The following is a 21473-nucleotide window of genomic DNA, read 5'->3' on the forward strand; positions in this document are numbered from 1 at the left end:
TTTTTAAATGATGTCCCTATGGAATCTCAAGGGCGGCTTGTTGTTTAAATTTAGGAACAAAGCTAGATTTATCATTAGTGAAAACCAAGTTTGTTGGTTATGGAAGGCAAGACTTGGCACGCTTTCATTCTCTTAGTTGATTAATTGTGTGTCATTAGTTGATGAGGTGGTTACAAACTGTGCTGGTGAAGGTGAACTGTTTACTCCTTTCCATGAAGAGCTTAGTCTGTGTTGCAGCAGACAAGTTTCCAGGGATGGACTTTTGAGGGCCATCTTCGGTGCACTTTCAGCATCTTTTAGGTAACACGGCTTCGGTTTCCAGTTTAAAATGTGACTCTGGTGGGACTCGAACCCACAACCTTTGAATGCCTACATTTTACTAGAAGTCCAATGCGCTATCCATTGCGCCACAGAGCCGAGCTTGCACTGACTGTTTTTGCCAGGCACCTTCAAATGAAAAATATCTGCTTTTACCCATTTGTTCGTGGCATTTCAGGATGTATGCAGGCTACCTTTTTGTTATACAAGAAGAAAGAGTACAGCATCTGGCTATCTCCCAAATGTTACTCTGGATTATTTCAGCAGTCCCATCTCACTCTCATCAAACACCTGTTTCATTACATAACAAGCTATCATCACAACCCGTCTTCTAGATTTCTACGAAAAATCAAAAACTTTCTGAGTCTACTACCTGTAACCTGCTAAACTTTCAATACTCAGCAGCAGAGATGGTTGTACTTACCAACATCTGACCTCTCAAATCCACTTCTTTTGTTTCATTTAATGAAATTGGTGCCACTCATTAAAAAAAACCCACCATGAATGCTTCAGGAACTGAGACGCTCCACATTTTAAAATGTGAATTTGTTTGCACGTCCAAGGTGATATCCTTTGTGCTGCACAACAATGCTCGTGCAGCTTGCTTTGCATACTACATCTGGAGAAGATATACATTTTAGGAATGAAGCCCTTGATGGGATATTCTTAAATGATGTCCCTATGGAATCTGAAGGGCGGCTTGTTGTTTAAATTTAGGAACAAAGCTAGATATCATTACTGAAAACCAAGTTTGTTGGTTATGGAAGGCAAGACTTGGCACGCTTTCATTCTCTTAGTTGATTAATTGTGTGTCATTAGTTGATGAGGTGGTTACAAACTGTGCTGGTGAAGGTGAACTGTTTACTCCTTTCCATGAAGAGCTTAGTCTGTGTTGCAGCAGACAAGTTTCCAGGGATGGACTTTTGAGGGCCATCTTCGGTGCACTTTCAGCATCTTTTAGGTAACACGGCTTCGGTTTCCAGTTTAAAATGTAACTCTGGTGGGACTCGAACCCACAACCTTTGAATGCCTACATTTTACTAGAAGTCCAATGCACTATCCATTGCGCCACAGAGCAGAGCTTGCACTGACTGTTTTTGCTAGGCACCTTCAAATGAAAAATATCTGCTTTAACCCATTTGTTCGTGGCATTTAAGGATGTATGCAGGCTACCTTTTTGTTATATAAGAAGAAAGAGTACAGCATCTGGCTATCTCCCAAATGTTACTCTGGATTATTTCAGCAGTCCCATCTCACTCTCATCAAACACCTGTTTCATTACATAACAAGCTATCATCACAACCCGTCTTCTAGATTTCTAAGAAAAATCAAAAACTTTCTGAGTCTACTACCTGTAACCTGCTAAACTTTCAATACTCAGCAGCAGAGATGGTTGTACTTACCAACATCTGACCTCTCAAATCCACTTCTTTTGTTTCATTTAATGAAATTGGTGCCACTCATTAAAAAAAACCCATCATGAATGCTTCAGGAACTGAGACGCTCCACATTTCAAAATGTGAATTTGTTTGCACGTCCAAGGTGATATCCTTTGTGCTGCACAACAATGCTCATGCAGCTTGCTTTGCATACTACATCTGGAGAAGATATACATTTTAGGAATGAAGCCCTTGATGGGATATTCTTCAATGATGTCCCTATGGAATCTCAAGGGCGGCTTGTTGTTTAAATTTAGGAACAAAGCTAGATTTATCATTAGTGAAAACCAAGTTTGTTGGTTATGGAAGGCAAGACTTGGCACGCTTTCATTCTCTTAGTTGATTAATTGTGTGTCATTAGTTGATGAGGTGGTTACAAACTGTGCTGGTGAAGGTGAACTGTTTACTCCTTTCCATGAAGAGCTTAGTCTGTGTTGCAGCAGACAAGTTTCCAGGGATGGACTTTTGAGGGCCATCTTCGGTGCACTTTCAGCATCTTTTAGGTAACACGGCTTCGGTTTCCAGTTTAAAATGTGACTCTGGTGGGACTCGAACCCACAACCTTTGAATGCCTACATTTTACTAGAAGTCCAATGCGCTATCCATTGCGCCACAGAGCCGAGCTTGCACTGACTGTTTTTGCCAGGCACCTTCAAATGAAAAATATCTGCTTTTACCCATTTGTTCGTGGCATTTCAGGATGTATGCAGGCTACCTTTTTGTTATACAAGAAGAAAGAGTACAGCATCTGGCTATCTCCCAAATGTTACTCTGGATTATTTCAGCAGTCCCATCTCACTCTCATCAAACACCTGTTTCATTACATAACAAGCTATCATCACAACCCGTCTTCTAGATTTCTACGAAAAATCAAAAACTTTCTGAGTCTACTACCTGTAACCTGCTAAACTTTCAATACTCAGCAGCAGAGATGGTTGTACTTACCAACATCTGACCTCTCAAATCCACTTCTTTTGTTTCATTTAATGAAATTGGTGCCACTCATTAAAAAAAACCCACCATGAATGCTTCAGGAACTGAGACGCTCCACATTTTAAAATGTGAATTTGTTTGCACGTCCAAGGTGATATCCTTTGTGCTGCACAACAATGCTCGTGCAGCTTGCTTTGCATACTACATCTGGAGAAGATATACATTTTAGGAATGAAGCCCTTGATGGGATATTCTTAAATGATGTCCCTATGGAATCTGAAGGGCGGCTTGTTGTTTAAATTTAGGAACAAAGCTAGATATCATTACTGAAAACCAAGTTTGTTGGTTATGGAAGGCAAGACTTGGCACGCTTTCATTCTCTTAGTTGATTAATTGTGTGTCATTAGTTGATGAGGTGGTTACAAACTGTGCTGGTGAAGGTGAACTGTTTACTCCTTTCCATGAAGAGCTTAGTCTGTGTTGCAGCAGACAAGTTTCCAGGGATGGACTTTTGAGGGCCATCTTCGGTGCACTTTCAGCATCTTTTAGGTAACACGGCTTCGGTTTCCAGTTTAAAATGTAACTCTGGTGGGACTCGAACCCACAACCTTTGAATGCCTACATTTTACTAGAAGTCCAATGCACTATCCATTGCGCCACAGAGCAGAGCTTGCACTGACTGTTTTTGCTAGGCACCTTCAAATGAAAAATATCTGCTTTAACCCATTTGTTCGTGGCATTTAAGGATGTATGCAGGCTACCTTTTTGTTATATAAGAAGAAAGAGTACAGCATCTGGCTATCTCCCAAATGTTACTCTGGATTATTTCAGCAGTCCCATCTCACTCTCATCAAACACCTGTTTCATTACATAACAAGCTATCATCACAACCCGTCTTCTAGATTTCTAAGAAAAATCAAAAACTTTCTGAGTCTACTACCTGTAACCTGCTAAACTTTCAATACTCAGCAGCAGAGATGGTTGTACTTACCAACATCTGACCTCTCAAATCCACTTCTTTTGTTTCATTTAATGAAATTGGTGCCACTCATTAAAAAAAACCCATCATGAATGCTTCAGGAACTGAGACGCTCCACATTTCAAAATGTGAATTTGTTTGCACGTCCAAGGTGATATCCTTTGTGCTGCACAACAATGCTCATGCAGCTTGCTTTGCATACTACATCTGGAGAAGATATACATTTTAGGAATGAAGCCCTTGATGGGATATTCTTCAATGATGTCCCTATGGAATCTCAAGGGCGGCTTGTTGTTTAAATTTAGGAACAAAGCTAGATTTATCATTAGCGAAAACCAAGTTTGTTGGTTATGGAAGGCAAGACTTGGCACGCTTTCATTCTCTTAGTTGATTAATTGTGTGTCATTAGTTGATGAGGTGGTTACAAACTGTGCTGGTGAAGGTGAACTGTTTACTCCTTTCCATGAAGAGCTTAGCCTGTGTTGCAGCAGACAAGTTTCCAGGGATGGACTTTTGAGGGCCATCTTCGGTGCACTTTCAGCATCTTTTAGGTAACACGGCTTCGGTTTCCAGTTTAAAATGTGACTCTGGTGGGACTCTAACCCACAACCTTTGAATGCCTACATTTTACTAGAAGTCCAATGCGCTATCCATTGCGCCACAGAGCCGAGCTTCCACTGACTGTTTTTGCCAGGCACCTTTAAATGAAAAATATCTGCTTTTACCCATTTGTTCGTGGCATTTCAGGATGTATGCAGGCTACCTTTTTGTTATACAAGAAGAAAGAGTACAGCATCTGGCTATCTCCCAAATGTTACTCTGGATTATTTCAGCAGTCCCATCTCACTCTCATCAAACACCTGTTTCATTACATAACAAGCTATCATCACAACCCGTCTTCTAGATTTCTACGAAAAATCAAAAACTTTCTGAGTCTACTACCTGTAACCTGCTAAACTTTCAATACTCAGCCGCAGAGATGGTTCTACTTACCAACATCTGACCTCTCAAATCCACTTCTTTTGTTTCATTTAATGAAATTGGTGCCACTCATTAAAAAATACCCATCATGAATGCTTCAGGAACTGAGACGCTCCACATTTCAAAATGTGAATTTGTTTGCACGTCCAAGGTGATATCCTTTATGCTGCACAACAATGCTCATGCAGCTTGCTTTGCATACTACATCTGGAGAAGATATACATTTTAGGAATGAAGCCCTTGATGTGATATTCTTAAATGATGTCCCTATGGAATCTCAAGGGCGGCTTGTTGTTTAAATTTAGGAACAAAGCTAGATTTATCATTAGTGAAAACCAAGTTTGTTGGTTATGGAAGGCAAGACTTGGCACGCTTTCATTCTCTTAGTTGATTAATTGTGTGTCATCAGTTGATGAGGTGGTTACAAACTGTGCTGGTGAAGGTGAACTGTTTACTCCTTTCCATGAAGAGCTTAGTCTGTGTTGCAGCAGACAAGTTTCCAGGGATGGACTTTTGAGGGCCATCTTCGGTGCACTTTCAGCATCTTTTAGGTAACACGGCTTCGGTTTCCAGTTTAAAATGTGACTCTGGTGGGACTCGAACCCACAACCTTTGAATGCCTACATTTTACTAGAAGTCCAATGCACTATCCATTGCGCCACAGAGCCGAGCTTGCACTGACTGTTTTTGCTAGGCACCTTCAAATGAAAAATATCTGCTTTAACCCATTTGTTCGTGGCATTTAAGGATGTATGCAGGCTACCTTTTTGTTATATAAGAAGAAAGAGTACAGCATCTGGCTATCTCCCAAATGTTACTCTGGATTATTTCAGCAGTCCCATCTCACTCTCATCAAACACCTGTTTCATTACATAACAAGCTATCATCACAACCCGTCTTCTAGATTTCTAAGAAAAATCAAAAACTTTCTGAGTCTACTACCTGTAACCTGCTAAACTTTCAATACTCAGCAGCAGAGATGGTTGTACTTACCAACATCTGACCTCTCAAATCCACTTCTTTTGTTTCATTTAATGAAATTGGTGCCACTCATTAAAAAAAACCCATCATGAATGCTTCAGGAACTGAGACGCTCCACATTTCAAAATGTGAATTTGTTTGCACGTCCAAGGTGATATCCTTTGTGCTGCACAACAATGCTCATGCAGCTTGCTTTGCATACTACATCTGGAGAAGATATACATTTTAGGAATGAAGCCCTTGATGGGATATTCTTCAATGATGTCCCTATGGAATCTCAAGGGCGGCTTGTTGTTTAAATTTAGGAACAAAGCTAGATTTATCATTAGCGAAAACCAAGTTTGTTGGTTATGGAAGGCAAGACTTGGCACGCTTTCATTCTCTTAGTTGATTAATTGTGTGTCATTAGTTGATGAGGTGGTTACAAACTGTGCTGGTGAAGGTGAACTGTTTACTCCTTTCCATGAAGAGCTTAGCCTGGGTTGCAGCAGACAAGTTTCCAGGGATGGACTTTTGAGGGCCATCTTCGGTGCACTTTCAGCATCTTTTAGGTAACACGGCTTCGGTTTCCAGTTTAAAATGTGACTCTGGTGGGACTCTAACCCACAACCTTTGAATGCCTACATTTTACTAGAAGTCCAATGCGCTATCCATTGCGCCACAGAGCCGAGCTTCCCCTGACTGTTTTTGCCAGGCACCTTTAAATGAAAAATATCTGCTTTTACCCATTTGTTCGTGGCATTTCAGGATGTATGCAGGCTACCTTTTTGTTATACAAGAAGAAAGAGTACAGCATCTGGCTATCTCCCAAATGTTACTCTGGATTATTTCAGCAGTCCCATCTCACTCTCATCAAACACCTGTTTCATTACATAACAAGCTATCATCACAACCCGTCTTCTAGATTTCTACGAAAAATCAAAAACTTTCTGAGTCTACTACCTGTAACCTGCTAAACTTTCAATACTCAGCAGCAGAGATGGTTCTACTTACCAACGTCTGACCTCTCAAATCCACTTCTTTTGTTTCATTTAATGAAATTGGTGCCACTCATTAAAAAATACCCATCATGAATGCTTCAGGAACTGAGACGCTCCACATTTCAAAATGTGAATTTGTTTGCACGTCCAAGGTGATATCCTTTATGCTGCACAACAATGCTCATGCAGCTTGCTTTGCATACTACATCTGGAGAAGATATACATTTTAGGAATGAAGCCCTTGATGTGATATTCTTAAATGATGTCCCTATGGAATCTCAAGGGCGGCTTGTTGTTTAAATTTAGGAACAAAGCTAGATTTATCATTAGTGAAAACCAAGTTTGTTGGTTATGGAAGGCAAGACTTGGCACGCTTTCATTCTCTTAGTTGATTAATTGTGTGTCATTAGTTGATGAGGTGGTTACAAACTGTGCTGGTGAAGGTGAACTGTTTACTCCTTTCCATGAAGAGCTTAGTCTGTGTTGCAGCAGACAAGTTTCCAGGGATGGACTTTTGAGGGCCATCTTCGGTGCACTTTCAGCATCTTTTAGGTAACACGGCTTCGGTTTCCAGTTTAAAATGTGACTCTGGAGGGACTCGAACCCACAACCTTTGAATGCCTACATTTTACTAGAAGTCCAATGCGCTATCCATTGCGCCACAGAGCCGAGCTTGCACTGACTGTTTTTGCCAGGCACCTTCAAATGAAAAATATCTGCTTTTACCCATTTGTTCGTGGCATTTCAGGATGTATGCAGGCTACCTTTTTGTTATACAAGAAGAAAGAGTACAGCATCTGGCTATCTCCCAAATGTTACTCTGGATTATTTCAGCAGTCCCATCTCACTCTCATCAAACACCTGTTTCATTACATAACAAGCTATCATCACAACCCGTCTTCTAGATTTCTACGAAAAATCAAAAACTTTCTGAGTCTACTACCTGTAACCTGCTAAACTTTCAATACTCAGCAGCAGAGATGGTTGTACTTACCAACATCTGACCTCCCAAATCCACTTCTTTTGTTTCATTTAATGAAATTGGTGCCACTCATTAAAAAAAACCCACCATGAATGCTTCAGGAACTGAGACGCTCCACATTTCAAAATGTGAATTTGTTTGCACGTCCAAGGTGATATCCTTTGTGCTGCACAACAATGCTCGTGCAGCTTGCTTTGCATACTACATCTGGAGAAGATATACATTTTAGGAATGAAGCCCTTGATGGGATATTCTTAAATGATGTCCCTATGGAATCTGAAGGGCGGCTTGTTGTTTAAATTTAGGAACAAAGCTAGATTTATCATTACTGAAAACCAAGTTTGTTGGTTATGGAAGGCAAGACTTGGCACGCTTTCATTCTCTTAGTTGATTAATTGTGTGTCATTAGTTGATGAGGTGGTTACAAACTGTGCTGGTGAAGGTGAACTGTTTACTCCTTTCCATGAAGAGCTTAGTCTGTGTTGCAGCAGACAAGTTTCCAGGGATGGACTTTTGAGGGCCATCTTCGGTGCACTTTCAGCATCTTTTAGGTAACACGGCTTCGGTTTCCAGTTTAAAATGCAACTCTGGTGGGACTTGAACCCACAACCTTTGAATGCCTACATGTCACTAGAAGTCCAATGCGCTATCCATTGCACCACAGAGCCGAGCTTGCATTCGTTGTTTTTGCCAGGCACCTTCAAATGAAAAATATCTGCTTTAACCCATTTGTTCGTGGCATTTCAGGATGTATGCAGGCTACCTTTTTGTTATATAAGAAGAAAGAGTACAGCATCTGGCTATCTCCCAAATGTTACTCTGGATTATTTCAGCAGTCCCATCTCACTCTCATCAAACACCTTTTTCATTACATAACAAGCTATCATCACAACCCGTCTTCTAGATTTCTAAGAAAAATCAAAAACTTTCTGAATCTACTACCTGTAACCTGCTAAACTTTCAATACTCAGCAGCAGAGATGGTTGTACTTACCAACATCTGACCTCTCAAATCCACTTCTTTTGTTTCATTTAATGAAATTGGTGCCACTCATTAAAAAAAACCCATCATGAATGCTTCAGGAACTGAGACGCTCCACATTTCAAAATGTGAATTTGTTTGCACGTCCAAGGTGATATCCTTTGTGCTGCACAACAATGCTCATGCAGCTTGCTTTGCATACTACATCTGGAGAAGATATACATTTTAGGAATGAAGCCCTTGATGGGATATTCTTCAATGATGTCCCTATGAAATCTCAAGGGTGGCTTGTTGTTTAAATTTAGGAACAAAGCTAGATTTATCATTAGCGAAAACCAAGTTTGTTGGTTATGGATGGCAACACTTGGCACGCTCTCATTCTCTTAGTTGATTAATTGTGGGTCATTAGTTGATGAGGTGGTTACAAACTGTGCTGGTGAAGGTGAACTGTTTACTCCTTTCCATGAAGAGCTTAGTCTGTGTTGCAGCAGACAAGTTTCCAGGGATGGACTTTTGAGGGTCATCTTCGGTGCACTTTCAGCATCTTTTTGGTAACACGGCTTCGGTTTCCAGTTTAAAATGCGACTCTGGTGGGACTTGAACCCACAACCTTTGAATGCCTACATTTCACTAGAAGTCCAATGCGCTATCCATTGCGCCACAGAGCCGAGCTTGCACTAGTTGTTTTTGCCAGGCACTTTCAAATGAAAAATATCTGCTTTTACCCATTTGTTCGTGGCATTTCAGGATGTATGCAGGCTACCTTTTTGTTATATAAGAAGAAAGAGTACAGCATCTGGCTATCTCCCAAATGTTACTCTGGATTATTTCAGCAGTCCCATCTCACTCTCATCAAACACCTTTTTCATTACATAACAAGCTATCATCACAACCTGTCTTCTAGATTTCCAAGAAAAGTCAAAAACTTTCTGAGTCTACTACCTGTAACCTGCTAAACTTTCAATACTCAGCAGCAGAGATGGTTGTACTTACCAACATCTGACCTCTCAAATCCACTTCTTTTGTTTCATTTAATGAAATTGGTGCCACTCATTAAAAAAAACCCATCATGAATGCTTCAGGAACTGAGACGTTCCACATTTTAAAATGTGAATTTGTTTGCACGTCCAAGGTGATATCCTTTGTGCTGCACAACAATGCTCGTGCAGCTTGCTTTGCATACTACATCTGGAGAAGATATACATTTTAGGAATGAAGCCCTTGATGGGATATTCTTCAATGATGTCCCTATGGAATCTCAAGGGCGGCTTGTTGTTTAAATTTAGGAACAAAGCTAGATTTATCATTAGCGAAAACCAAGTTTGTTGGTTATGGAAGGCAAGACTTGGCACGCTTTTATTCTCTTAGTTGATTAATTATGTGTCATTAGTTGATGAGGTGGTTACAAACTGTGCTGGTGAAGGTGAACTGTTTACTCCTTTCCATGAAGAGCTTAGTCTGTGTTGCAGCAGACAAGTTTCCAGGGATGGACTTTTGAGGGCCATCTTCGGTGCACTTTCAGCATCTTTTAGGTAACACGGCTTCGGTTTCCAGTTTAAAATGCGACTCTGGTGGGACTCGAACCCACAACCTTTGAATGCCTACATTTCACTAGAAGTCCAATGCGCTATCCATTGCGCCACAGAGCCAAGCTTGCACTGACTGTTTTTGCCAGGCACCTTCAAATGAAAAATATCTGCTTTTACCCATTTGTTCGTGGCATTTCAGGATGTATGCAGGCTACCTTTTTGTTATATAAGAAGAAAGAGTACAGCATCTGGCTATCTCCCAAATGTTACTCTGGATTATTTCAGCAGTCCCATCTCACTCTCATCAAACACCTGTTTCATTACATAACAAGCTATCATCACAACCCGTCTTCTAGATTTCTAAGAAAAATCAAAAACTTTCTGAGTCTACTACCTGTAACCTGCTAAACTTTCAATACTCAGCAGCAGAGATGGTTGTACTTACCAACATCTGACCTCTCAAATCCACTTCTTTTGTTTCATTTAATGAAATTGGTGCCACTCATTAAAAAAAACCCACCATGAATGCTTCAGGAACTGAGACGCTCCACATTTCAAAATGTGAATTTGTTTGCACGTCCAAGGTGATATCCTTTGTGCTGCACAACAATGCTCGTGCAGCTTGCTTTGCATACTACATCTGGAGAAGATATACATTTTAGGAATGAAGCCCTTGATGGGATATTCTTAAATGATGTCCCTATAGAATCTCAAGGGCGGCTTGTTGTTTAAATTTAGGAACAAAGCTAGATTTATCATTAGTGAAAACCAAGTTTGTTGGTTATGGAAGGCAAGACTTGGCACGCTTTCATTCTCTTAGTTGATTAATTGTGTGTCATTAGTTGATGAGGTGGTTACAAACTGTGCTGGTGAAGGTGAACTGTTTACTCCTTTCCATGAAGAGCTTAGTCTGTGTTGCAGCAGACAAGTTTCCAGGGATGGACTTTTGAGGGCCATCTTCGGTGCACTTTCAGCATCTTTTAGGTAACACGGCTTCGGTTTCCAGTTTAAAATGCGACTCTGGTGGGACTCGAACCCACAACCTTTGAATGCCTACATTTCACTAGAAGTCCAATGCGCTATCCATTGCGCCACAGAGCCGAGCTTGCACTGACTGTTTTTGCCAGGCACCTTCAAATGAAAAATATCTGCTTTTACCCATTTGTTCGTGGCATTTCAGGATGTATGCAGGCTACCTTTTTGTTATATAAGAAGAAAGAGTACAGCATCTGGCTATCTCCCAAATGTTACTCTGGATTATTTCAGCAGTCCCATCTCACTCTCATCAAACACCTTTTTCATTACATAACAAGCTATCATCACAACCCGTCTTCTAGATTTCTAAGAAAAATCAAAAACTTTCTGAATCTACTACCTGTAACCTGCTAAACTTTCAATACTCAGCAGCAGAGATGGTTGTACTTACCAACATCTGACCTCTCAAATCCACTTCTTTTGTTTCATTTAATGAAATTGGTGCCACTCATTAAAAAAACCCATCATGAATGCTTCAAGAACTGAGACGCTCCACATTTCAAAATGTGAATTTGTTTGCACGTCCAAGGTGATATCCTTTGTGCTGCACAACAATGCTCATGCAGCTTGCTTTGCATACTACATCTGGAGAAGATATACATTTTAGGAATGAAGCCCTTGATGGGATATTCTTCAATGATGTCCCTATGAAATCTCAAGGGTGGCTTGTTGTTTAAATTTAGGAACAAAGCTAGATTTATCATTAGCGAAAACCAAGTTTGTTGGTTATGGATGGCAACACTTGGCACGCTCTCATTCTCTTAGTTGATTAATTGTGGGTCATTAGTTGATGAGGTGGTTACAAACTGTGCTGGTGAAGGTGAACTGTTTACTCCTTTCCATGAAGAGCTTAGTCTGTGTTGCAGCAGACAAGTTTCCAGGGATGGACTTTTGAGGGCCATCTTCGGTGCACTTTCAGCATCTTTTAGGTAACACGGCTTCGGTTTCCAGTTTAAAATGCGACTCTGGTGGGACTTGAACCCACAACCTTTGAATGCCTACATTTCACTAGAAGTCCAATGCGCTATCCATTGCGCCACAGAGCCGAGCTTGCACTAGCTGTTTTTGCCAGGCACCTTCAAATGAAAAATATCTGCTTTAACCCATTTGTTCGTGGCATTTCAGGATGTATGCAGGCTACCTTTTTGTTATATAAGAAGAAAGAGTACAGCATCTGGCTATCTCCCAAATGTTACTCTGGATTATTTCAGCAGTCCCATCTCACTCTCATCAAACACCTGTTTCATTATATAACAAGCTATCATCACAACCCGTCTTCTAGATTTCTAAGAAAAATCAAAAACTTTCTGAGTCTACTACCTGTAACCTGCTAAACTTTCAATACTCAGCAGCAGAGATGGTTGTACTTACCAACATCTGACCTCTCAAATCCACTTCTTTTGTTTCATTTAATGAAATTGGTGCCACTCATTAAAAAATACCCATCATGAATGCTTCAGGAACTGAGACGCTCCACATTTCAAAATGTGAATTTGTTTGCACGTCCAAGGTGATATTCTTTGTGCTGCACAACAATGCTCGTGCAGCTTGCTTTGCATACTACATCTGGAGAAGATATACATTTTAGGAATGAAGCCCTTGATGGGATATTCTTCAATGATGTCCCTATGAAATCTCAAGGGTGGCTTGTTGTTTAAATTTAGGAACAAAGCTAGATTTATCATTAGCGAAAACCAAGTTTGTTGGTTATGGATGGCAACACTTGGCACGCTCTCATTCTCTTAGTTGATTAATTGTGGGTCATTAGTTGATGAGGTGGTTACAAACTGTGCTGGTGAAGGTGAACTGTTTACTCCTTTCCATGAAGAGCTTAGTCTGTGTTGCAGCAGACAAGTTTCCAGGGATGGACTTTTGAGGGCCATCTTCGGTGCACTTTCAGCATCTTTTAGGTAACACGGCTTCGGTTTCCAGTTTAAAATGCAACTCTGGTGGGACTTGAACCCACAACCTTTGAATGCCTACATTTCACTAGAAGTCCAATGCGCTATCCATTGCGCCACAGAGCCGAGCTTGCACTAGTTGTTTTTGCCAGGCACCTTCAAATGAAAAATATCTGCTTTAACCCATTTGTTCGTGGCATTTCAGGATGTATGCAGGCTACCTTTTTGTTATATAAGAAGAAAGAGTACAGCATCTGGCTATCTCCCAAATGTTACTCTGGATTATTTCAGCAGTCCCATCTCACTCTCATCAAACACCTGTTTCATTACATAACAAGCTATCATCACAACCCGTCTTCTAGATTTCTAAGAAAAATCAAAAACTTTCTGAGTCTACTACCTGTAACCTGCTAAACTTTCAATACTCAGCAGCAGAGATGGTTGTACTTACCAACATCTGACCTCTCAAATCCACTTCTTTTGTTTCATTTAATGAAATTGGTGCCACTCATTAAAAAATACCCATCATGAATGCTTCAGGAACTGAGACGCTCCACATTTCAAAATGTGAATTTGTTTGCACGTCCAAGGTGATATTCTTTGTGCTGCACAACAATGCTCGTGCAGCTTGCTTTGCATACTACATCTGGAGAAGATATACATTTTAGGAATGAAGCCCTTGATGGGATATTCTTCAATGATGTCCCTATGAAATCTCAAGGGCGGCTTGTTGTTTAAATTTAGGAACAAAGCTAGATTTATCATTAGCGAAAACCAAGTTTGTTGGTTATGGATGGCAACACTTGGCACGCTCTCATTCTCTTAGTTGATTAATTGTGGGTCATTAGTTGATGAGGTGGTTACAAACTGTGCTGGTGAAGGTGAACTGTTTACTCCTTTCCATGAAGAGCTTAGTCTGTGTTGCAGCAGACAAGTTTCCAGGGATGGACTTTTGAGGGCCATCTTCGGTGCACTTTCAGCATCTTTTAGGTAACACGGCTTCGGTTTCCAGTTTAAAATGCGACTCTGGTGGGACTTGAACCCACAACCTTTGAATGCCTACATTTCACTAGAAGTCCAATGCGCTATCCATTGCGCCACAGAGCCGAGCTTGCACTAGTTGTTTTTGCCAGGCACCTTCAAATGAAAAATATCTGCTTTAACCCATTTGTTCGTGGCATTTCAGGATGTATGCAGGCTACCTTTTTGTTATATAAGAAGAAAGAGTACAGCATCTGGCTATCTCCCAAATGTTACTCTGGATTATTTCAGCAGTCCCATCTCACTCTCATCAAACACCTGTTTCATTACATAACAAGCTATCATCACAACCCGTCTTCTAGATTTCTAAGAAAAATCAAAAACTTTCTGAGTCTACTACCTGTAACCTGCTAAACTTTCAATACTCAGCAGCAGAGATGGTTGTACTTACCAACATCTGACCTCTCAAATCCACTTCTTTTGTTTCATTTAATGAAATTGGTGCCACTCATTAAAAAATACCCATCATGAATGCTTCAGGAACTGAGACGCTCCACATTTCAAAATGTGAATTTGTTTGCACGTCCAAGGTGATATTCTTTGTGCTGCACAACAATGCTCGTGCAGCTTGCTTTGCATACTACATCTGGAGAAGATATACATTTTAGGAATGAAGCCCTTGATGGGATATTCTTCAATGATGTCCCTATGGAATCTCAAGGGCGGCTTGTTGTTTAAATTTAGGAACAAAGCTAGATTTATCATTAGCGAAAACCAAGTTTGTTGGTTATGGAAGGCAAGACTTGGCACGCTTTCATTCTCTTAGTTGATTAATTGTGTGTCATTAGTTGGTGAGGTGGTTACAAACTGTGCTGGTGAAGGTAAACTGTTTACTCCTTTCCATGAAGAGCTTTGTCTGTGTTGCAGCAGACAAGTTTCCAGGGATGGACTTTTGAGGGCCATCTTCGGTGCACTTTCAGCATCTTTTAGGTAACACGGCTTCGGTTTCCAGTTTAAAATGCGACTCTGGTGGGACTCAAACCCACAGCCTTTGAATGCCTACATTTCACTAGAAGTCCAATGCGCTATCCATTGCGCCACAGAGCCGAGCTTGCACTGACTGTTTTTGCCAGGCACCTTCAAATGAAAAATATCTGCTTTTACCCATTTGTTTGTGGCATTTCAGGATGTATGCAGGCTACCTTTTTGTTATATAAGAAGAAAGAGTACAGCATCTGGCTATCTCCCAAATGTTACTCTGGATTATTTCAGCAGTCCCATCTCACTCTCATCAAACACCTGTTTCATTACATAACAAGCTATCATCACAACCTGTCTTCTAGATTTCTAAGAAAAATCAAAAACTTTCTGAGTCTACTACCTGTAACCTGCTAAACTTTCAATACTCAGCAGCAGAGATGGTTGTACTTACCAACATCTGACCTCTTAAATCCACTTCTTTTGTTTCATTTAATGAAATTGGTGCCACTCATTAAAAAAAAAACATCATGAATGCTTCAGGAACTGAGACGCTCCACATTTTAAAATGTGAATTTGTTTGCACGTCCAAGGTGATATCCTTTGTGCTGCACAACAATGCTCGTGCAGCTTGCTTTGCATACTACATCTGGAGAAGATATACATTTTAGGAATGAAGCCCTTGATGGGATATTCTTTAATGATGTCCCTATGGAATCTCAAGGGCGGCTTGTTGTTTAAATTTAGGAACAAAGCTAGATTTATCATTAGCGAAAACCAAGTTTGTTGGTTATGGAAGGCAAGACTTGGCACGCTTTCATTCTCTTAGTTGATTAATTATGTGTCATTAGTTGATGAGGTGGTTACAAACTGTGCTGGTGAAGGTGAACTGTTTACTCCTTTCCATGAAGAGCTTAGTCTGTGTTGCAGCAGACAAGTTTCCAGGGATGGACTTTTGAGGGCCATCTTCGGTGCACTTTCAGCATCTTTTAGGTAACACGGCTTCGGTTTCCAGTTTAAAATGTGACTCTGGTGGGACTTGAACCCACAACCTTTGAATGCCTACATTTCACTAGAAGTCCAAAGCGCTATCCATTGCGCCACAGAGCCGAGCTTGCACTAGTTGTTTTTGCCAGGCACCTTCAAATGAAAAATATCTGCTTTAACCCATTTGTTCGTGGCATTTCAGGATGTATGCAGGCTACCTTTTTGTTATATAAGAAGAAAGAGTACAGCATCTGGCTATCTCCCAAATGTTACTCTGGATTATTTCAGCAGTCCCATCTCACTCTCATCAAACACCTGTTTCATTACATAACAAGCTATCATCACAACCCGTCTTCTAGATTTCTAAGAAAAATCAAAAACTTTCTGAGTCTACTACCTGTAACCTGCTAAACTTTCAATACTCAGCAGCAGAGATGGTTGTACTTACCAACATCTGACCTCTCAAATCCACTTCTTTTGTTTCATTTAATGAAATTGGTGCCACTCATTAAAAAATACCCATCATGAATGCTTCAGGAACTGAGACGCTCCACATTTCAAAATGTGAATTTGTTTGCACGTCCAAGGTGATATTCTTTGTGCTGCACAACAATGCTCGTGCAGCTTGCTTTGCATACTACATCTGGAGAAGATATACATTTTAGGAATGAAGCCCTTGATGGGATATTCTTCAATGATGTCCCTATGGAATCTCAAGGGCGGCTTGTTGTTTAAATTTAGGAACAAAGCTAGATTTATCATTAGCGAAAACCAAGTTTGTTGGTTATGGAAGGCAAGACTTGGCACGCTTTCATTCTCTTAGTTGATTAATTGTGTATCATTAGTTGGTGAGGTGGTTACAAACTGTGCTGGTGAAGGTGAACTGTTTACTCCTTTCCATGAAGAGCTTTGTCTGTGTTGCAGCAGACAAGTTTCCAGGGATGGACTTTTGAGGGCCATCTTCGGTGCACTTTCAGCATCTTTTAGGTAACACGGCTTCGGTTTCCAGTTTAAAATGCGACTCTGGTGGGACTCGAACCTACAGCCTTTGAATGCCTACATTTCACTAGAAGTCCAATGCGCTATCCATTGCGCCACAGAGCCGAGCTTGCACTAGTTGTTTTTGCCAGGCACCTTCAAATGAAAAATATCTGCTTTTACCCATTTGTTCGTGGCATTTCAGGATGTATGCAGGCTACCTTTTTGTTATATAAGAAGAAAGAGTACAGCATCTGGCTATCTCCCAAATGTTACTCTGGATTATTTCAGCAGTCTCATCTCACTCTCATCAAACACCTGTTTCATTACATAACAAGCTATCATCACAACCTGTCTTCTAGATTTCCAAGAAAAATCAAAAACTTTCTGAATCTACTACCTGTAACCTGCTAAACTTTCAATACTCAGCAGCAGAGATGGTTGTACTTACCAACATCTGACCTCTCAAATCCACTTCTTTTGTTTCATTTAATGAAATTGGTGCCACTCATTAAAAAAAACCCATCATGAATGCTTCAGGAACTGAGACGCTCCACATTTCAAAATGTGAATTTGTTTGCACGTCCAAGGTGATATCCTTTGTGCTGCACAACAATGCTCGTGCAGCTTGCTTTGCATACTACATCTGGAGAAGATATACATTTTAGGAATGAAGCCCTTGATGGGATATTCTTCAATGATGTCCCTATGGAATCTCAAGGGCGGCTTGTTGTTTAAATTTAGGAACAAAGCTAGATTTATCATTAGCGAAAACCAAGTTTGTTGGTTATGGAAGGCAAGACTTGGCACGCTTTCATTCTCTTAGTTGATTAATTATGTGTCATTAGTTGATGAGGTGGTTACAAACTGTGCTGGTGAAGGTGAACTGTTTACTCCTTTCCATGAAGAGCTTAGTCTGTGTTGCAGCAGACAAGTTTCCAGGGATGGACTTTTGAGGGCCATCTTCGGTGCACTTTCAGCATCTTTTAGGTAACACGGCTTCGGTTTCCAGTTTAAAATGCAACTCCGGTGGGACTCGAACCCACAACCTTTGAATGCCTACATTTCACTAGAAGTCCAATGCGCTATCCATTGCGCCACAGAGCCGAGCTTGCACTGACTGTTTTTGGCAGGCACCTTCAAATGAAAAATATCTGCTTTTACCCATTTGTTCGTGGCATTTCAGGATGTATGCAGGCTACCTTTTTGTTATATAAGAAGAAAGAGTACAGCATCTGGCTATCTCCCAAATGTTACTCTGGATTATTTCAGCAGTCCCATCTCACTCTCATCAAACACCTGTTTCATTACATAACAAGCTATCATCACAACCTGTCTTCTAGATTTCTAAGAAAAATCAAAAACTTTCTGAGTCTACTACCTGTAACCTGCTAAACTTTCAATACTCAGCAGCAGAGATGGTTGTACTTACCAACATCTGACCTCTCAAATGCACTTCTTTTGTTTCATTTAATGAAATTGGTGCCACTCATTAAAAAAAACCCATCATGAATGCTTCAGGAACTGAGACGCTCCACATTTCAAAATGTGAATTTGTTTGCACGTCCAAGGTGATATCCTTTGTGCTGCACAACAATGCTCGTGCAGCTTGCTTTGCATACTACATCTGGAGAAGATATACATTTTAGGAATGAAGCCCTTGATGGGATATTCTTCAATGATGTCCCTATGGAATCTCAAGGGCGGCTTGTTGTTTAAATTTAGGAACAAAGCTAGATTTATCATTAGCGAAAACCAAGTTTGTTGGTTATGGAAGGCAAGACTTGGCACGCTTTCATTCTCTTAGTTGATTAATTGTGTGTCATTAGTTGATGAGGTGGTTACAAACTGTGCTGGTGAACTGTTTACTCCTTTCCATGAAGAGCTTAGTCTGTGTTGCAGCAGACAAGTTTCTAGGGATGGACTTTTGAGGGCCATCTTCGGTGCACTTTCAGCATCTTTTAGGTAACACGGCTTCGGTTTCCAGTTTAAAATGCGACTCTGGTGGGACTCGAACCCACAACCTTTGAATGCCTACATTTCACTAGAAGTCCAATGCGCTATCCATTGCACCACAGAGCCAAGCTTGCACTGACTGTTTTTGCCAGGCACCTTCAAATAAAAAATATCTGCTTTTACCCATTTGTTCGTGGCATTTCAGGATGTATGCAGGCTACCTTTTTGTTATATAAGAAGAAAGAGTACAGCATCTGGCTATCTCCCAAATGTTACTCTGGATTATTTCAGCAGTCCCATCTCACTCTCATCAAACACCTGTTTCATTACATAACAAGCTATCATCACAACCCGTCTTCTAGATTTCTAAGAAAAATCAAAAACTTTCTGAATCTACTACCTGTAACCTGCTAAACTTTCAATACTCAGCAGCAGAGATGGTTGTACTTACCAACATCTGACCTCTCAAATCCACTTCTTTTGTTTCATTTAATGAAATTGGTGCCACTCATTAAAAAAAAAACCATCATGAATGCTTCAGGAACTGAGACGCTCCACATTTCAAAATGTGAATTTGTTTGCACGTCCAAGGTGATATCCTTTGTGCTGCACAACAATGCTCATGCAGCTTGCTTTGCATACTACATCTGGAGAAGATATACATTTTAGGAATGAAGCCCTTGATGGGATATTCTTCAATGATGTCCCTATGAAATCTCAAGGGCGGCTTGTTGTTTAAATTTAGGAACAAAGCTAGATTTATCATTAGCGAAAACCAAGTTTGTTGGTTATGGATGGCAACACTTGGCACGCTCTCAGTCTCTTAGTTGATTAATTGTGGGTCATTAGTTGATGAGGTGGTTACAAACTGTGCTGGTGAAGGTGAACTGTTTACTCCTTTCCATGAAGAGCTTAGTCTGTGTTGCAGCAGACAAGTTTCCAGGGATGGACTTTTGAGGGCCATCTTCGGTGCACTTTCAGCATCTTTTAGGTAACACGGCTTCGGTTTCCAGTTTAAAATGCAACTCTGGTGGGACTTGAACCCACAACCTTTGAATGCCTACATTTCACTAGAAGTCCAATGCGCTATCCATTGCGCCACAGAGCCGAGCTTGCACTAGTTGTTTTTGCCAGGCACCTTCAAATAAAAAATATCTGCTTTTACCCATTTGTTCGTGGCATTTCAGGATGTATGCAGGCTACCTTTTTGTTATATAAGAAGAAAGAGTACAGCATCTGGCTATCTCCCAAATGTTACTCTGGATTATTTCAGCAGTCCCATCTCACTCTCATCAAACACCTGTTTCATTACATAACAAGCTATCATCACAACCTGTCTTCTAGATTTCTAAGAAAAATCAAAAACTTTCTGAGTCTACTACCTGTAACCTGCTAAACTTTCAATACTCAGCAGCAGAGATGGTTGTACTTACCAACATCTGACCTCTCAAATCCACTTCTTTTGTTTCATTTAATGAAATTGGTGCCACTCATTAAAAAAAACCCATCATGAATGCTTCAGGAACTGAGACGCTCCACATTTCAAAATGTGAATTTGTTTGCACGTCCAAGGTGATATCCTTTGTGCTGCACAACAATGCTTGTGCAGCTTGCTTTGCATACTACATCTGGAGAAGATATACATTTTAGGAATGAAGCCCTTGATGGGATATTCTTCAATGATGTCCCTATGGAATCTCAAGGGCGGCTTGTTGTTTAAATTTAGGAACAAAGCTAGATTTATCATTAGCGAAAACCAAGTTTGTTGGTTATGGAAGGCAAGACTTGGCACGCTTTCATTCTCTTAGTTGATTAATTGTGTGTCATTAGTTGATGAGGTGGTTACAAACTGTGCTGGTGAACTGTTTACTCCTTTCCATGAAGAGCTTAGTCTGTGTTGCAGCAGACAAGTTTCTAGGGATGGACTTTTGAGGGCCATCTTCGGTGCACTTTCAGCATCTTTTAGGTAACACGGCTTCGGTTTCCAGTTTAAAATGCGACTCTGGTGGGACTCGAACCCACAACCTTTGAATGCCTACATTTCACTAGAAGTCCAATGCGCTATCCATTGCGCCACAGAGCCAAGCTTGCACTGACTGTTTTTGCCAGGCACCTTCAAATAAAAAATATCTGCTTTTACCCATTTGTTCGTGGCATTTCAGGATGTATGCAGGCTACCTTTTTGTTATATAAGAAGAAAGAGTACAGCATCTGGCTATCTCCCAAATGTTACTCTGGATTATTTCAGCAGTCCCATCTCACTCTCATCAAACACCTGTTTCATTACATAACAAGCTATCATCACAACCCGTCTTCTAGATTTCTAAGAAAAATCAAAAACTTTCTGAGTCTACTACCTGTAACCTGCTAAACTTTTAATACTCAGCAGCAGAGATGGTTGTACTTACCAACATCTGACCTCTCAAATCCACTTCTTTTGTTTCATTTAATGAAATTGGTGCCACTCATTAAAAAATACCCATCATGAATGCTTCAGGAACTGAGACGCTCCACATTTCAAAATGTGAATTTGTTTGCACGTCCAAGGTGATAT

General features: G+C 40.5%; 20 non-coding genes across 20 annotated transcripts; all 20 read right to left on the reverse strand.

Moving 5' to 3' along the window:
* Positions 1–331: 331 nt before the first annotated feature.
* TRNAR-UCU (transfer RNA arginine (anticodon UCU)) lies at positions 332–417 on the reverse strand. Its single transcript is given in 2 exon segments — positions 332–367; positions 381–417. It is a non-coding gene; the product is annotated as a tRNA-Arg (tRNA).
* A 1874-nt stretch (positions 418–2291) lies between these two features.
* On the reverse strand, positions 2292–2377 carry TRNAR-UCU (transfer RNA arginine (anticodon UCU)). The gene is given in 2 exon segments: positions 2292–2327; positions 2341–2377. It is a non-coding gene; the product is annotated as a tRNA-Arg (tRNA).
* A 1874-nt stretch (positions 2378–4251) lies between these two features.
* Positions 4252–4337, reverse strand: TRNAR-UCU (transfer RNA arginine (anticodon UCU)). Its single transcript is given in 2 exon segments — positions 4252–4287; positions 4301–4337. It is a non-coding gene; the product is annotated as a tRNA-Arg (tRNA).
* Positions 4338–5232: 895 nt separating this feature from the next.
* On the reverse strand, positions 5233–5318 carry TRNAR-UCU (transfer RNA arginine (anticodon UCU)). Its single transcript is given in 2 exon segments — positions 5233–5268; positions 5282–5318. It is a non-coding gene; the product is annotated as a tRNA-Arg (tRNA).
* Positions 5319–6213: 895 nt separating this feature from the next.
* Positions 6214–6299, reverse strand: TRNAR-UCU (transfer RNA arginine (anticodon UCU)). The gene is given in 2 exon segments: positions 6214–6249; positions 6263–6299. It is a non-coding gene; the product is annotated as a tRNA-Arg (tRNA).
* Positions 6300–7194: 895 nt separating this feature from the next.
* On the reverse strand, positions 7195–7280 carry TRNAR-UCU (transfer RNA arginine (anticodon UCU)). Its single transcript is given in 2 exon segments — positions 7195–7230; positions 7244–7280. It is a non-coding gene; the product is annotated as a tRNA-Arg (tRNA).
* Positions 7281–8175: 895 nt separating this feature from the next.
* On the reverse strand, positions 8176–8261 carry TRNAR-UCU (transfer RNA arginine (anticodon UCU)). Its single transcript is given in 2 exon segments — positions 8176–8211; positions 8225–8261. It is a non-coding gene; the product is annotated as a tRNA-Arg (tRNA).
* Positions 8262–9156: 895 nt separating this feature from the next.
* TRNAR-UCU (transfer RNA arginine (anticodon UCU)) lies at positions 9157–9242 on the reverse strand. Its single transcript is given in 2 exon segments — positions 9157–9192; positions 9206–9242. It is a non-coding gene; the product is annotated as a tRNA-Arg (tRNA).
* An 895-nt stretch (positions 9243–10137) lies between these two features.
* On the reverse strand, positions 10138–10223 carry TRNAR-UCU (transfer RNA arginine (anticodon UCU)). Its single transcript is given in 2 exon segments — positions 10138–10173; positions 10187–10223. It is a non-coding gene; the product is annotated as a tRNA-Arg (tRNA).
* An 895-nt stretch (positions 10224–11118) lies between these two features.
* Positions 11119–11204, reverse strand: TRNAR-UCU (transfer RNA arginine (anticodon UCU)). Its single transcript is given in 2 exon segments — positions 11119–11154; positions 11168–11204. It is a non-coding gene; the product is annotated as a tRNA-Arg (tRNA).
* Positions 11205–12098: 894 nt separating this feature from the next.
* Positions 12099–12184, reverse strand: TRNAR-UCU (transfer RNA arginine (anticodon UCU)). Its single transcript is given in 2 exon segments — positions 12099–12134; positions 12148–12184. It is a non-coding gene; the product is annotated as a tRNA-Arg (tRNA).
* Positions 12185–13079: 895 nt separating this feature from the next.
* On the reverse strand, positions 13080–13165 carry TRNAR-UCU (transfer RNA arginine (anticodon UCU)). The gene is given in 2 exon segments: positions 13080–13115; positions 13129–13165. It is a non-coding gene; the product is annotated as a tRNA-Arg (tRNA).
* Positions 13166–14060: 895 nt separating this feature from the next.
* On the reverse strand, positions 14061–14146 carry TRNAR-UCU (transfer RNA arginine (anticodon UCU)). The gene is given in 2 exon segments: positions 14061–14096; positions 14110–14146. It is a non-coding gene; the product is annotated as a tRNA-Arg (tRNA).
* Positions 14147–15041: 895 nt separating this feature from the next.
* Positions 15042–15127, reverse strand: TRNAR-UCU (transfer RNA arginine (anticodon UCU)). Its single transcript is given in 2 exon segments — positions 15042–15077; positions 15091–15127. It is a non-coding gene; the product is annotated as a tRNA-Arg (tRNA).
* An 895-nt stretch (positions 15128–16022) lies between these two features.
* On the reverse strand, positions 16023–16108 carry TRNAR-UCU (transfer RNA arginine (anticodon UCU)). Its single transcript is given in 2 exon segments — positions 16023–16058; positions 16072–16108. It is a non-coding gene; the product is annotated as a tRNA-Arg (tRNA).
* Positions 16109–17003: 895 nt separating this feature from the next.
* On the reverse strand, positions 17004–17089 carry TRNAR-UCU (transfer RNA arginine (anticodon UCU)). Its single transcript is given in 2 exon segments — positions 17004–17039; positions 17053–17089. It is a non-coding gene; the product is annotated as a tRNA-Arg (tRNA).
* An 895-nt stretch (positions 17090–17984) lies between these two features.
* TRNAR-UCU (transfer RNA arginine (anticodon UCU)) lies at positions 17985–18070 on the reverse strand. Its single transcript is given in 2 exon segments — positions 17985–18020; positions 18034–18070. It is a non-coding gene; the product is annotated as a tRNA-Arg (tRNA).
* Positions 18071–18959: 889 nt separating this feature from the next.
* Positions 18960–19045, reverse strand: TRNAR-UCU (transfer RNA arginine (anticodon UCU)). The gene is given in 2 exon segments: positions 18960–18995; positions 19009–19045. It is a non-coding gene; the product is annotated as a tRNA-Arg (tRNA).
* Positions 19046–19941: 896 nt separating this feature from the next.
* TRNAR-UCU (transfer RNA arginine (anticodon UCU)) lies at positions 19942–20027 on the reverse strand. The gene is given in 2 exon segments: positions 19942–19977; positions 19991–20027. It is a non-coding gene; the product is annotated as a tRNA-Arg (tRNA).
* An 889-nt stretch (positions 20028–20916) lies between these two features.
* TRNAR-UCU (transfer RNA arginine (anticodon UCU)) lies at positions 20917–21002 on the reverse strand. Its single transcript is given in 2 exon segments — positions 20917–20952; positions 20966–21002. It is a non-coding gene; the product is annotated as a tRNA-Arg (tRNA).
* Between the last annotated feature and the right edge of the window lie 471 nt (positions 21003–21473).

Source organism: Hyperolius riggenbachi, chromosome 8 (genome assembly GCF_040937935.1).
Source record: "Hyperolius riggenbachi isolate aHypRig1 chromosome 8, aHypRig1.pri, whole genome shotgun sequence".
Taxonomy (NCBI): domain Eukaryota; kingdom Metazoa; phylum Chordata; class Amphibia; order Anura; family Hyperoliidae; genus Hyperolius; species Hyperolius riggenbachi.